Below are 13,573 nucleotides of genomic sequence, written 5' to 3' on the forward strand. Positions count from 1 at the left end.
AGAGCTGGACTGTGAAGAAAGCTGAGCGCTGAAGAATTGATGCTTTTGAACTGTGGTGTTGGAGAAGACTCTTGAGAGTCCCTTGGACTGCAAGGAGATCCAACCAGTTCATTCTAAAGGAGATCAGTCCTGGGTATTCTTTGGAAGGAATGATGCTGAAGCTGAAACTCCAGTACTTTGGTCACCTCATGCGAAGAGTTGGCTCATTGGAAAAGACTCTGATGCTGGGAGGGATTGAGGGCAGGAGGAGAAGGGGATGACAGAGGATGAGATGGCTGGATGGCATCACAACTCGATGGACGTGAGTTTAAGTGAACTCCGGGAGTTAGTGATGGACAGGGAGGCCTGGCGTGCTGCAATTCATGGGGTCGCAAAGAGTTGGACATGACTGAGCAACTGAACTGAACTGAACTGATAACATGTGTAGTTGGGAAGAAGCAGCTATTTTGCTGAAGAAGGAGATTCTTTATCTAGATAGTAGAAACCTTTGTTGATTGACAATACCTTTAAAGATATCTGAAGAGGGGTTTGGGAGTGGACAGGTATCTATACAATTAAAATCTCAGTTTTCCATTGCCTTTGACAAAGAATAATTACTTTCATTGTCAATATCAACCTTCAGAGGAATCTCCCTGATATTAGAATAAAAGGAAGACTTCCAATCATATTCTTTTTTACCTGTATATACTTTATATTATACAGCATAGGCTTTTTACTTGGTATATGCAATACAGGTATGAAACACAGATTTAAACTTATTCAAGATATTGTCTGAGGAAAAAAAATAAACAAATTTAGAAGAGTAACAAAAATACTGTGTGAAGCATTTTTGGTGCTTTTGCTTACCAAATTCTTTTCCTCTTTTGCAAAACTCAACCCACAGAATAAATCTTGTATGAAAATATAAGGTATTTAAAAAAAAAAGAAAATATAAGATATTCTCTCCAACTCTTACTGCTCCCATATTGTCAGTTACCCTAAATGGCCCTACTTCAAACTGGCAGTGTGTCTAGACAGTTATCTAAGGAGATTTTTGTCTTTCTTTGGTTATACTATAAGGCAAATTCTCTATTACTTTCCAGTAAAATACTACCTGAAGAGTGATACAGGCTTAGTATGTGATCTTCAAATTAGATTTACCTGTTTTGAAGGCAAATTACTCACCCACACTATCTATCTTTTCCCTTCTGTGTAGTCATGTCCTTATTTAATAAGACAATGGAAATATTTGGAGATTGCCTTTAGCGTAAGGCAAATAAACAAATACTACATTGTTAGAAAGAGGTGTGCAATATAAGCTTGAAACAGAATTATATATATTTAATGGACAAATAAACATATATTTGAAGAGTGTTTGAAATCATATTTGACATTTGCAGAATTAAACACAGGGGAAGTATCAGTGTGTGTTTGCCTCTAGAATGAATACATTTGATTTGATAAATCATAGTACAATTTCAGCTTTACTTTTCTGTAATTCTCTGATTATGTACTTTCAAAAATTGATAAACAAGGAGTAATTTGCAAAGTCCCAAATTATCATAAATTGTAGTTAATCTTTTGAATTCAAAGTTCCAGGAGATAGAGCTTACCACTGGACATTTTAGCTCTTAATTCCATACTACTGATTTCAGTCATTACAACCAAGAAATTGACCTTTATAAACTATGATTCCACTTCTCATCTGGAGTCCAGAGCCTCGCATTTTTTTCCCCCAACTAATACTTGTATTGATTATAGTCAATGTTGCAAATGGAAAACCTTCTAAGTCAAACAAGTTCTGTTAAATGATTTATTGTGTACCTTTATTATGAGAAAGTGAAATTGTTTGTTGCTCAGTCATGTCCAACTCTTTACAACCTCATGGACTATAGCCCTCTAGGCTCCATGGAATTCTCCAGGTGAGAATACTGGAGTGAGTTGCCATTCCTTTCTCCAGGGCATCTTCCCGACCCAGGGATTGAACCTGCATCTCTTGCATTGGCAGGTAGATTCTTTATTACTGAGTCACCAAGGAAGCCCTGACTTTTTCGCTAAGCTAGTTTCTTCCTGGAGAGTCATGCATTCGTGTTGTCTTGGCATTGATGCTTTATTACCTTACTGAGATAAGTTATGTTTTCAGTCATAACAAAATAAAGTAACTCCAAGTAAAATTCATTCATATATGGAGCTTTAAAGAATTTCAAGTAACAAATCAAAAGTAATAGAATTACTTATCTGAGAGAGAGGAAGAAAATAATAAAGAACTTTTCCTTGTTTCCATCCTTGTTCTTTCTGTTTTGGTCACTACTGTTTCCTCTGCTCAATGAATTTAACATAATCAGATATCGTAAGGATGTGATCTGTGCAAACTTCATTTTGCCTCTCATATAAATGAAACCTGTAATAAGTAAAATATTGTTAAAAAGATGGAGGCATAGGCAGGATAATATAAAATATTGTAAAACCTGAATATCCATTGAAGTCATAGAGTTAATAATAGCTGCATCTTTCTAGAAATCAAGCAGACATCTTTAGCACAAATCTACAGAAAAAAAGGCACTGGAACTGAAATCATCTTCAGATGATGTCACCACCCTTCAATAAAACTTTAGAAGCAGGCAGATAAGTTAAATAGTCCATAAAAAATGTTCATCGTATTGCTTTGGCCATTTTCAGAGCTCTTTGAAATAACTGAAAACAATATCATATGGTGCAATGGCTAAATTAGAGAAAACTCAGTCACAAAAGGCAAATGTTGACAAACAGGAGGTCTGGAATAAGAAAATACATGAGAAACTCATTCTGAAAACATATCTCAGGTTAGAACAGTAGTTTTTGTTTTAATTCTTCTGAGTTCTTTGGTCTCTCTCTCTCTCTCTCTCTCTCTCTCTATATATATATATATATATATATAATTCTTCACACATCCCAGCAGCAGACTTTGGCCTTGGGTCTGTCTCAGCGGAGTACAGAATGAGAGTGATTAGAGTGGTTGAAGATGGGGTGGATGACTGATGAGGCAATTTGCCCTTTCTATATCCGCACAAGCTTTCTGGAATCTAACCTTCTGTCCTGAAAAGAAAGGCAGCAAAATCCCTGAAATGTGACCTGAAAAACCCAATTATAATCGCATTCACTCATTCTTTCTTTCTACTACCCTCCTTCACCGTAACTAAAATCAGAGGTGTAGTTATACTCTCTCCATAGGACAGTCAGTTTCTAATTGCATCCATTTTCAATTAATGTTTGATGAAGCAGCTTTCTTCAAATTTCCATCCAGTCTATGTAAAAACCAGTTGCATTTGATCTCCACATTCAAATGATAACATTCTGTCTTGTGCTCAATTTTAGAGGTAAATGCTACAGCAAAAGAGAATAGTTTGTGGTCAGAGAGTTTGCAGGATGAATATAATTTGCCCTGAGTGAAACAGGAATGAATATCCATGAGATACTCATCAGTCCTCTTTTTAGCTCAGTTTCTGACAAAGGCAGATAGAATAGTGTGAACACATTTATTTTCCATGTGACCTGGTCAGTTACTTGGTAATGGCAGTGGCTGACATTTCTCAGGGAAAAAAATCTAACAACTTAACTTTAATTGAGTGCACTGTAAGATAGCCACCAACATGATTTTATTTTTTGAAGATTTCCCAGGATGGGAGAAATGTTCATAGATAGACCTGACAAGCATAGTGATTGCTTTTCCTTTGGGTAATAAAACCAGCTACATTTTTCTTGCTTTTGCCTGTAGTTCCTAAATGCAAAAGAAAAGCAATTATCACATGAAATATATGCCTAAGGTTACCCTCCCTGCATTAGTCAATAAGCATCTATTTCTCTTTCCATTCCAAGTTTCCCTTTGAAAGGACAGTAAAATTCCAGGCTATGTAATATATGTCTCTCAAATAAAATATTTGTGAGACTCAGTGGGTTTCTTTTTAATCTGTTTTAGTGACTCTAATCTAGACTGAAGTCAGTTTTTCTCTAATTATAACAAGAGAGATTACCATAAGCCTATTATTTTAAAGGAAAAGGACGTAGAAACAAAAATTCTCACAATCACCTTCTAACAGTTATTCTCTTTCATTTTTGAAGCTTAAATATAAAACAAGCATCTGAGACAGATAATTAACTGATTCAAGATTTATGTAAAAAATCCTTATCCTCTGTTTAAAATTTGAATTTCTTACTTACAGATTTTTCGTAGATGTTTCCTCTTTGCTTCAAACAGGAAATTTAACTTAATATGCCACTGTTTCCTACTTAATATCCATAAGAGATAAAAACAAAGTTATATTATGACTTAGGTTTTAACTATTTATACTAAATCTCAGGTTGAGAAGAAAAAGTGAAGTCACTCAGCTGTGTCTGACTCTGCGACCCTGTGGACTGTAAACTACCAGGCTTCTCCGTCCATGAGATTTTCCAGGCGAGAGTACTGAAGTGGATTGCCATTTCCTTCTCCAGGAGATCTTCCTGACTCAGGGATTGAACTTAATATCCATAAACGATAAAAAACAAAGTTAAATTATGATCTGCTGCTGCTGCTGCTGCTAAGTCACTTCAGTCGTGTCCAACTCTGTGCAACCCCATAGACGGCAGCTCACCAGGCTCCCCCGTCCCTGGGATTCTCCAGGCAAGAACACTAGAGTGGGTTGCCATTTCCTTCTCCAATGCATGAAAGGGAAAAGTGAAAGGGAAGTCGCTCAGTCGTGTCCGACTCTTCGAGACCCATGGACTGCAGCCTTCCAGGCAAGAGTGCTGGAGTGGGGTCCCATCGCCTTCCAAAATTATGATCTAGATTTTAACTATTTATACTAAATTTCAGACTGAGAAGAAAAAATATACCTCAAATGCCTTTGAGAAAAAGTAATGAGTTTGATTAGGTAGTAAATATTCAGTTTCTATTTTGGCATATCGATCAGTAACTCCATTTCTCAATCTTATATGAAAGGCCACCCTACCTGGATCTAGTGGATTTTTTAAATTTAGAGAGTCTTCAATAAACATGTGTTTAATAAATAAGTGAAAAGATTAATTTGTGGAGTATATGCCACACAGTACCTTTCCGAGTATTCACATATACTGAAACACACTTCTGCACATACATGAGGAACTGTATGCTAAAATGCAGAGAATCCAATGATGAATGAGACAAAAATTATCTTAGCTATGTCATTCCCAGTGAGGATGAGAAATCATAAACATATTTTTTAAAAGACAAAAAAATTACAACTTTTGATAAATTCAATAATATCAAATTAGTACAGAACTGGAGTGGGAGTGATCACATATTTCCTTTAGAGATAGGGAAAGTCTTCCTGAGGAAGTGAATCTCTAAGTTGAAATCTCAAAGAAAAAAGGAGCTAGCCAATCTCAAGGAAAAAAGGAACTAGCAAATTCTGGAACATTCATACTCTAGAATTACTCTTCTCCAGCAATGTTCTTCCTATGCAAGGCTCTTGAGCAGAGAACTGGAAAGGAGTCCAAAAGGAAGGTGAGAAAAAGTCCTGGCTTTCACAAATAAAAATATATTCAATTCTGAAAACTAAAGATGAATAAATATTACATGGATCCTAATAAAACTTATGCAGTACATTTTAAAATATATTGAATTTCACTTAAAAGAAAAATTAATCACTTGCAATTAGCATCTGTTCATTAATAACAAGTGTAGCCAAATTCAACTAAGTTTCTATATTGATCATGCTGTAAAATTGCCAAGGACAATTTCTGAACTTCCACAGGGCATTTGAAATCCTATAGTGTGCATAACTGAGGGAAACATATCTCAGGGAATAATAAAGTTATGTAGATATATAATTGACAATTGGTAATAATGCTAAATTAAGAAGTTTTCTCCAGTGACATGCTGTAGAAGCCCACCTCCCTATTTTAAGTATTAAATAATAAACCCAGATAATGACACAGGCATTACTGGTAGCATCTGTGACCTCTGGAAGGAACTAGAGCATTACCAGCTAGAAAGAATGTTTACCAACAGGTCTTTCTGTAGCTTTTACCTCTGCACTCCAGTTTGATCATCTGGAAAGGTACAGAATACTTTCAATCCTTCTTCAATGTAACATCCCCCTGAACATTTGAGGGAAAATATCAAATTGACACCCATTTTTTTTTTTTTGTGGTTAATGATTCCTTATATCTTTGCCTCTTTCTCTTATTTTTTACCATTTTGGTTAAGCTTCTCTACACACATTTCAGTTTACCTATATGCAACTTAAGGTGTGGTTCCAGGCAGTGAGAACAGTATGCCCCAAAGATGGTCGATCAGTTCTCTAATATTTCAAACTAGGAGCTAGATAATGGCAAGGAGCTCAGTCACCAGTAAATTGGCTTCATAGCTTTTAAGGTCTCTAGCATGGTAAACTGGAGAAGGCAATGGCACCCCACTCCAGTACTCTTGCCTGGAAAATCCCATGGACGGAGGAGCCTCATAGGCTGCAGACCGTGGGGTTGCTGAGAGTCGGACACGACTGAGCAACTTCCCTTTCACTTTTCATTTTCATGCATTGGAGAAGGAAATGGCAACCCACTCCAGTGTTCTTGCCTGGAGAATCCCAGGGACGGGGGAGCCTGGTGGGCTGCCATCTCTGGGGTCGCACAGAGTTGGACACGACTGAAGCGACTTAGCAGCAGCAGCAGCATGCTAAACATCATCCATTAACAAAATTCAATGAACATTAAGATTATGTGAACATAAGAATGAATTAAGTACTGTATAATTTGTTATCAGTAATTCTGAATCCACAGATACAGAGAAATATCAGGAAAGGAATATCAGATTAAACAAAAAAAATTTCAATTAAAAAATTCTACCAGTAATATGATATAGTGAAGCCTTTTTCACGGAAGTTGCTCTGTTCTTAATTAGTAAAGCAGTTTCCTATATACTATTCTATGCTTTGGGTTAATGCTTTACCTCTATCGAAGCATCTACATTTGCTCATTGATCAGGATAACTGAACCTGGTTTATGGGTGTGACATAGCAATTAAAAACATTTTTAAATGTCACTGAGGTATTTCTAGGTGGGCTGAATTAATTTATCTTTAATGTGTATTATACTAAATACAACTGTGACAACTTTTCAAAAACATATTGGCACTGAGAAAATGTGATATTTATATCAAAATAGATCACATATCTTGAGTTTAGGCTCTCAATTCTTTTCTACCTTGATTTTCTCATCTTAGAAATATATTTTGAATCTATTACCATACTCTTCCCAGTGTAGTTTTGCAATTATTCCTTATCTTTTGTGAAGAAATAAAGATCTGAATGACAAAATGAGTGATTATATAAATAACTGATTGGATAAATGCAATGAGTATTTGTTGAGCACTTGGTTTCTGTGAGAGATAAAGCTCAAGAAAAACAGAGCCTTGAGATTTCACTAAGCAATTGTTACAAATTGGATACAGTTGAAGTCAATTGAATTTGTAATAGTTAACATATATTCCTTGAAGTGTATATTAAGGTTGCCAGTGGGAATCAGGAGGTCAAAGGGTCAGAATAGATGCATGATTATTCTCCAGTATGGCTCAGCACACACTCTCATAACTGTAGATTTTATAAATTCCTAAAGTCCTGAGAAAGGGATGGTTCTAATAATCATCTAATAATCATCTTATGAATTACCAAAGAATTTAGTACTGTGGGCATTTGAGAATAATTGTGAATTGTTTGAATAGCAAACTGATTATAAGATTGTCCTCATCATAACAATAATTGAGCATGACAGCTTGATAATAATGCATCTGTGAATTTGAAAGGCAAAAATATATGCCATGTATTTCACAGATGTAATTGCCTTTGTTCATACAAATACTGAAAGCAAGATTTGTTTATCTCCATTTTTAAGAAGTACAAAATTGGTGATTTTTTAATTATTATTATTATTTGAAAATGAACCCCTCCCATACACACAGATATGAATCCAAGAGTAAAAATTACCCATTGTAAATAAAAGGAGCAAATGAAATTTGCCTTGGTGTTTGTCCACCAAAGGAATAAGTTTTACGTTTTTGATATATATTATTTCATATTTCTCTCTAGGCCTGCAAAATTCATAGTTTTGGTATATTTTAAATAAAGTCAGATATACATGAATATGCAGTATATATATTACAATACATATATTTTTCAATGTTTTTCAACACAATAGAATCAAATTCTTCCTTAATGCTTTAAAAAAATATTTTTATGTATTTATTTTTGGCTACACTGAGTCTGTTGCTGTGAGGGCTATTCACCAGTTGCAGCGAGCAGGGGCTACTCTCTGGTTGCAGTATGCACGCTTCTCATTGTGGTGGCTTCTCTTTTGTGGAGCATGGGTCTAGGGCATATGGGCTTCAGTAGTTGTAGCACATGGGCTCAGTATTGCAGCTCATGAGCTCTAGAACATAGGGTCAATGGCTGTGGCACAAGAGACTAGTTGCTCCGCGGAATGTAGAATCTTCTTGGACCAGGAGTTGAACTTGTGCTTCTTGTTTTGGCAAGTGGATTCTTTACCACTGAGCCACCAGGGAAGCCCTTTTTAAATTCTTGTTTTCATTTTTTAATCTATTTGGCTGTGCTGGGTGCTGCAAGTCTTAACTGAGGCACACAGGACCTTCGATCTTTGTTGAGGGCATGTTGGATCTTCAGCTGCAGCATGCAAACTCTTAGTTATGGTAGTTCCCTGACCAGGGATCAAACCCAGCCCCCTGCATTGGGAGCTTGGAATATTGACCACTGGACCACGAGGTGTCTCCTCGATGCTTTTTAAAGCTAAAACGTTTTGTGTACGCCTTTTCAGGAAAGTGTATATATAAAGATTCATTCCTTTTTAATTGACATAGTATGTGGCATTTATGTTCATACTTCATTCAGCCAATTTCCTACTAAAGTCAATTTAGACAGATTCTAATGTTTATTAAAAACAAGACTGAAACAAATACTATGCACATATTTTTCTACTTTAAAAAAATTTTTCAAGTTATTATTTTTGTAGAACCATTTCTTAGGATTGTTGGGTCAAAAAGTTTGGGAAATTTGTATAAAAACTGACTTGAAGTGTAAAGTGTAAGTCATTCAGTTGTATCTGACTCCTTGTGACCACATGGACTGTACCCCACAAGGTTCCTCTGTCCATGGGATTCTCCAGGCAGGAAAACTGGAGTGAGTAGCCATTCCCTTCTCCAGGGAATCTTCCCAACCCAGGGATTGAACTCAGATCTCCTGCATTGCAGGCAGATTCTTTACCTTCTAAGCCACCAGGGAAGCCTGTTCTAAGATATACACCTATCAAAATTATTACCCCCCATTCTTTCAAAAATAAATGTCCTTAAACTTTAATTTATAAAATTTCTACTTTACTAGAAAAACAAAATTGATAACCCGTCACTGTTTTTATTTCATGTTCAGAGAGACAATTTGTATTTAAAGTCAACATACAGGTAGTGAACAACTAGATTTGTCCTCAGGAGATGATTTTTGACTGATCTTTCAGACACAGACAGTGGGATTAGCAAACAGCAGTGAATAATGAAATAATGACAGTTTATTTGACTTTTGATTTCTCAGAACCTTTCAGTACCCTTTCATTTACTTCCTCTGTTGAGGGTGAGACTTAGGTCTTAAAAACCAAGGTTTGTGGATAAAAATGTTACTCACCCCTCTTACATCAAAAACAATCATTTTTACCCTTGAGATGTTTATAGTTTAGTGATGAGTCTCATATGTAAACCAAATAAAAATTTTAAATGTAAAACCATAGGGATGGCATTGTATAGAATTCACAGATACAGAAGTAAAGTAGGAGAAAATTAATTGCAAAGCCCTCAGTTAACAGGACAGCTAAAGATTTGCTTTTGGTTTTAAATCAGAGAATGCACCTTTAGATCTTCATGTTTATCCGTGTTATCAAAGAGAGCATTATAGGAAGTCAGAAAATTGTGCAGTCATCAGCAAGTAAGCTAAACTCATTGTGGCTAGTAAATTAGAAAGATAAGAAAGCAAAGTTTAGCCCACAAATAGAAACTGATAAAAGAAAGAAAGCAATCACTTTCCCTCAACACTGGTCACCAACAAAGAGTGCAAAGGGCAGCATTTAAGATCTGTGCAGTTTTAGGTTTGCAGCTATATTTACCATGCACTCTATCTCTGTTGTTGTTCTGCTGGCAGAATTTGACCTTCAGAACCACCTTTTAGAGATAATAATAATGATTTATACACACTTAAAAATCAGAGGAAAATAAGAGTTTTACACAAATAGTTTGTATCTTCAGAAAATTAAGCTCATGTCCAAATACAACACTATCAAGTAAGTAGGCAAAATGTAAATATCTTTGAAAAATACACCTCTAGCAGCCAAACTGAATATTTGGTGGGGAGTAGAAGCCGTCAACGGAGAAGGCAATGGCAACCCACTCCAGTACTCTTGCCTGGAGGGTCCCATGGGCGGAAGAGCCTGGTAGGTTGCAGTCCATGGGGTCACTAAGAGTTGGACATGACTGAGAGACTTCACTTTCACTTTTCCCTTTCATGCATTGGAGAAGGCAATGGCAACCCACTCCAGTGTTCTTGCCTGGAGAATCCCAGGGACGGAGGAGCCTGGTGGGCTGCTGTCTCTGGGGTCGTACAGAGTCGGACACAACTGAAACGACTTAGCAGCAGCAGCAGCAGAAGCCGTCAAAAGCCTAAGCATGTACAATAATTCAACACATGGAGATAGACATACACATATACATACTTAGTTTTAGCCACTGAATCTCTCATCACATTGATCTCAAACATATATTCACACATCAGGTCATGTTTATAATATGGATGAATTTCTTTAGCTCTGTTTCAAAACTGAAAGACTGTCTCCTTGGAGCTAATCTGACCCTGACTTAAAGCTCCGGACACACACTGAAAAAAACCCTCTTCTGATGTGTCAAGTTCTTTTACCTGAATATCTGACTTGATAACCCACCAAATACCAAGGCTTTCTGGGACGGAGTATTTGTTTTCTGATTGAGTTGCTGCTTCAAGTGGGATGTGGGATCTTTTCTTGTAGCATGTGGGCTCCAGAGAGCAGCGGACCCAGTAGTTGCCACACATGGGCTTAGTTGCTCCATGGCATATGGGATCTTAGTTCTCCAAGCAGGGATCAAACGCACATTCCCTGTATTGCAAGGTGAATTCATAACCACTGGACCACCTGGAAAGATCTGCTATAAGATTTTTAATGACCTCTTACTGATTACCAAAGGCCAAGGTAAAGAGTAAAATCACATGGACCTTCGGATATTTTAAATTTAGGAAGTGTAATTAGCCTAATGGAGAAGGAAATGGCAACCCACTCCAGTATTCTTGCCTGGAGAATCCCATGGACAGAGGGGCCTGGTGGGCTGCTGTCCATAGGGTCGCACAGAGTTGGACACGACTGAAGCAACTTAGCATGCATGCATGCATTGGAGAAGGAAATGGCAACCCACTCCAGTGTTCTTGCCTGGAGAATCTCAGGGACAGAAGAGCCTGGTGGGCTGCCGTCTATGGGGTCGCACAGAGTCTGGCATGACTGAAGCAACTTAGGAGCAGCAGCAGGGTCAATTAGCCTAAAGATGTCTTTATTTCTTAAATTCATACTCTTTACTGTATCAATATGAGCTTTTCTTTTTTAATTATGGAGGAGCAGATTGCTTTAAAAGGGGTACAGTTTAAACTCTGAAGTAATAGATGAAAGATTCACTGATTCAAAGCAAGATGCATGTTGTATGTGCTAAGGCACTTAAGTCATGTCTGACTCTTTATGACCCCACGGACTGTAGCATGCCAGGATCCTCTGTCCATGAAATTTTCCAGACAGGAACACTGGAGTGGGTTGCCATGCCGTCCTCCAGGGGATCTTCCAACCCAGGGGTCAAGCCCACATCTCTAGCATCTCCCGCACTGGCAGGCGGCTTCTTTACCACTTGCACACTACCTGGGAAGCCCATCGACTTTAGAGCATGGGCCTAATCCACCTCAAACATAAAAGGTGAGCGGAGATGGGGGTGTAGGGAAGGGATATTGAGTTGGCGTTCACAGGGGATTAATCAGGAAACCAGGTAAGGCCCAAGCAGTGTGATGCACACTTATGCTAGCACTGCATAGACTTTAGACAACTCTCTTCCAACAAGAGCAGGCATGTACTTTGGAAAATTAAGAGGAATGAATGGAAAGAACACATTCTGAAAAAATAAAAATAATAAAAAAAAAAGAACACATTTCAAACTTGCACAATAGAAAGCACATAAAACAGTAAGTGCCTATATAAACTGTAAAGATTTTCTTAGGACAGAAGCGACTCCACATTCTCCAAACAACTTCATTTCAAATGGTTGGTGAAGGTACATTCTTTATCTTCAATACTAGTTCATTTATTATAGGCAGTGTAACAATTGTCAGATATTTTAGAAATAGTGCTAATATGGGCACACACTAGAAAATCTTTAATGCTTAACAAGAGGAAAACTTTATAGAGTGTGAAAAAATCCTATTGCAATCATATCTTCATTTTTCCCTTGGTGATTTTTATGTTAGAATGACTGCTGTGATTTTAATACTAACACAATCTGTTCACCCAGACCTAGGAGAGAGTGATTAGAGTTTTATAATAATACACAAGATTCTTTATTAGAAAGATTTAACATTGTCAGAAAAACTTGAAGTTGCAGCTGTTTCACTCTACACAGGTTTATCCTCTAGGTATCCCTTTGCTGTGCTATGCTTAGTTGCTCAGTCATGTCCGACTCTCTGTGATCCCATGAACTGTAGCCAGCCAGGATCCTCTGTCCATGGGGATTTTCCTTGCAAAAATACTGGAGTGGATTGCCTTGCCCTCTTCCAGGGGATCTTCCCAACCCAGGAATCAAACGGGGTCTCCTGCTTTACAGCAGATTCTTTACCAGCTGAGCTACCAGGGAAGCCCAGGTATCCCTTTATTCAAATATAACTGATTGAGGATAGAAGTGTAAACAAACATGTTAATTTATTCATTTTGCATTATGTTTTTCCTGACTTTGGGCAATGACCAGATTTAAAGGTTAAGTTTTTTTCAACTTAATTAATAATTCCTCACAAAATTCCAATATGATGACAATAAATGGGAAAAGAAGTAATTGAGCACAAAAGTTTTGTTTTTATTTAATTATCTGCTATGCATTTTGGAGTAAGACTGTCCCCAATAAAGGATACAGCTAAAGGATAAATTTCTTTTAAAAATAAATTTAGGATAAATATCATTAAGCATTAATCACTGAATCAATTAAAATTTCACGTATGTATATATATGCATATATATCCAAAGCCTCTTTTGAGTACTTATGATGAACAAGTGGTACTGACGGAAAAGAAAAGTAGCGAATAGATTTGGATGTAAAATTTGCCTCTGCCTTTCAGGAATTTATATTCTATTACATTTTGGAGTAGTCCCAGACCTTAAAGAATGTACAGTCTAGCAGAGTGTTAAACTTAACACAAGTGAACAAAATTACAGGACAAATAACAGTTTAATGTAGTGTAGTAGAAAATACATGTGCTGCAGAAATTCAAAGACTGGTTGG

The 13,573-nt window shown here is 37.0% G+C and overlaps 1 long non-coding RNA gene across 1 annotated transcript in view; it reads right to left on the bottom strand.

The window, feature by feature from the left end:
* Positions 1–1,795: 1,795 nt before the first annotated feature.
* The window catches only part of LOC147349342 (uncharacterized), a 65,097-nt gene continuing 53,319 nt past the window's right edge, over positions 1,796–13,573 (bottom strand). The window contains exon 3 of the long non-coding RNA XR_015150382.1: positions 1,796–2,380. This is a non-coding gene — a long non-coding RNA (uncharacterized LOC147349342). The remainder of the gene's footprint in view (positions 2,381–13,573) is intronic.

The sequence above is a fragment of the Bos grunniens genome, chromosome 21, assembly GCF_055505025.1.
Source record: "Bos grunniens cultivar Pamir isolate PY7600 chromosome 21, Bosgru_T2T1.0, whole genome shotgun sequence".
NCBI classification, from domain to species: Eukaryota; Metazoa; Chordata; class Mammalia; order Artiodactyla; family Bovidae; genus Bos; species Bos grunniens.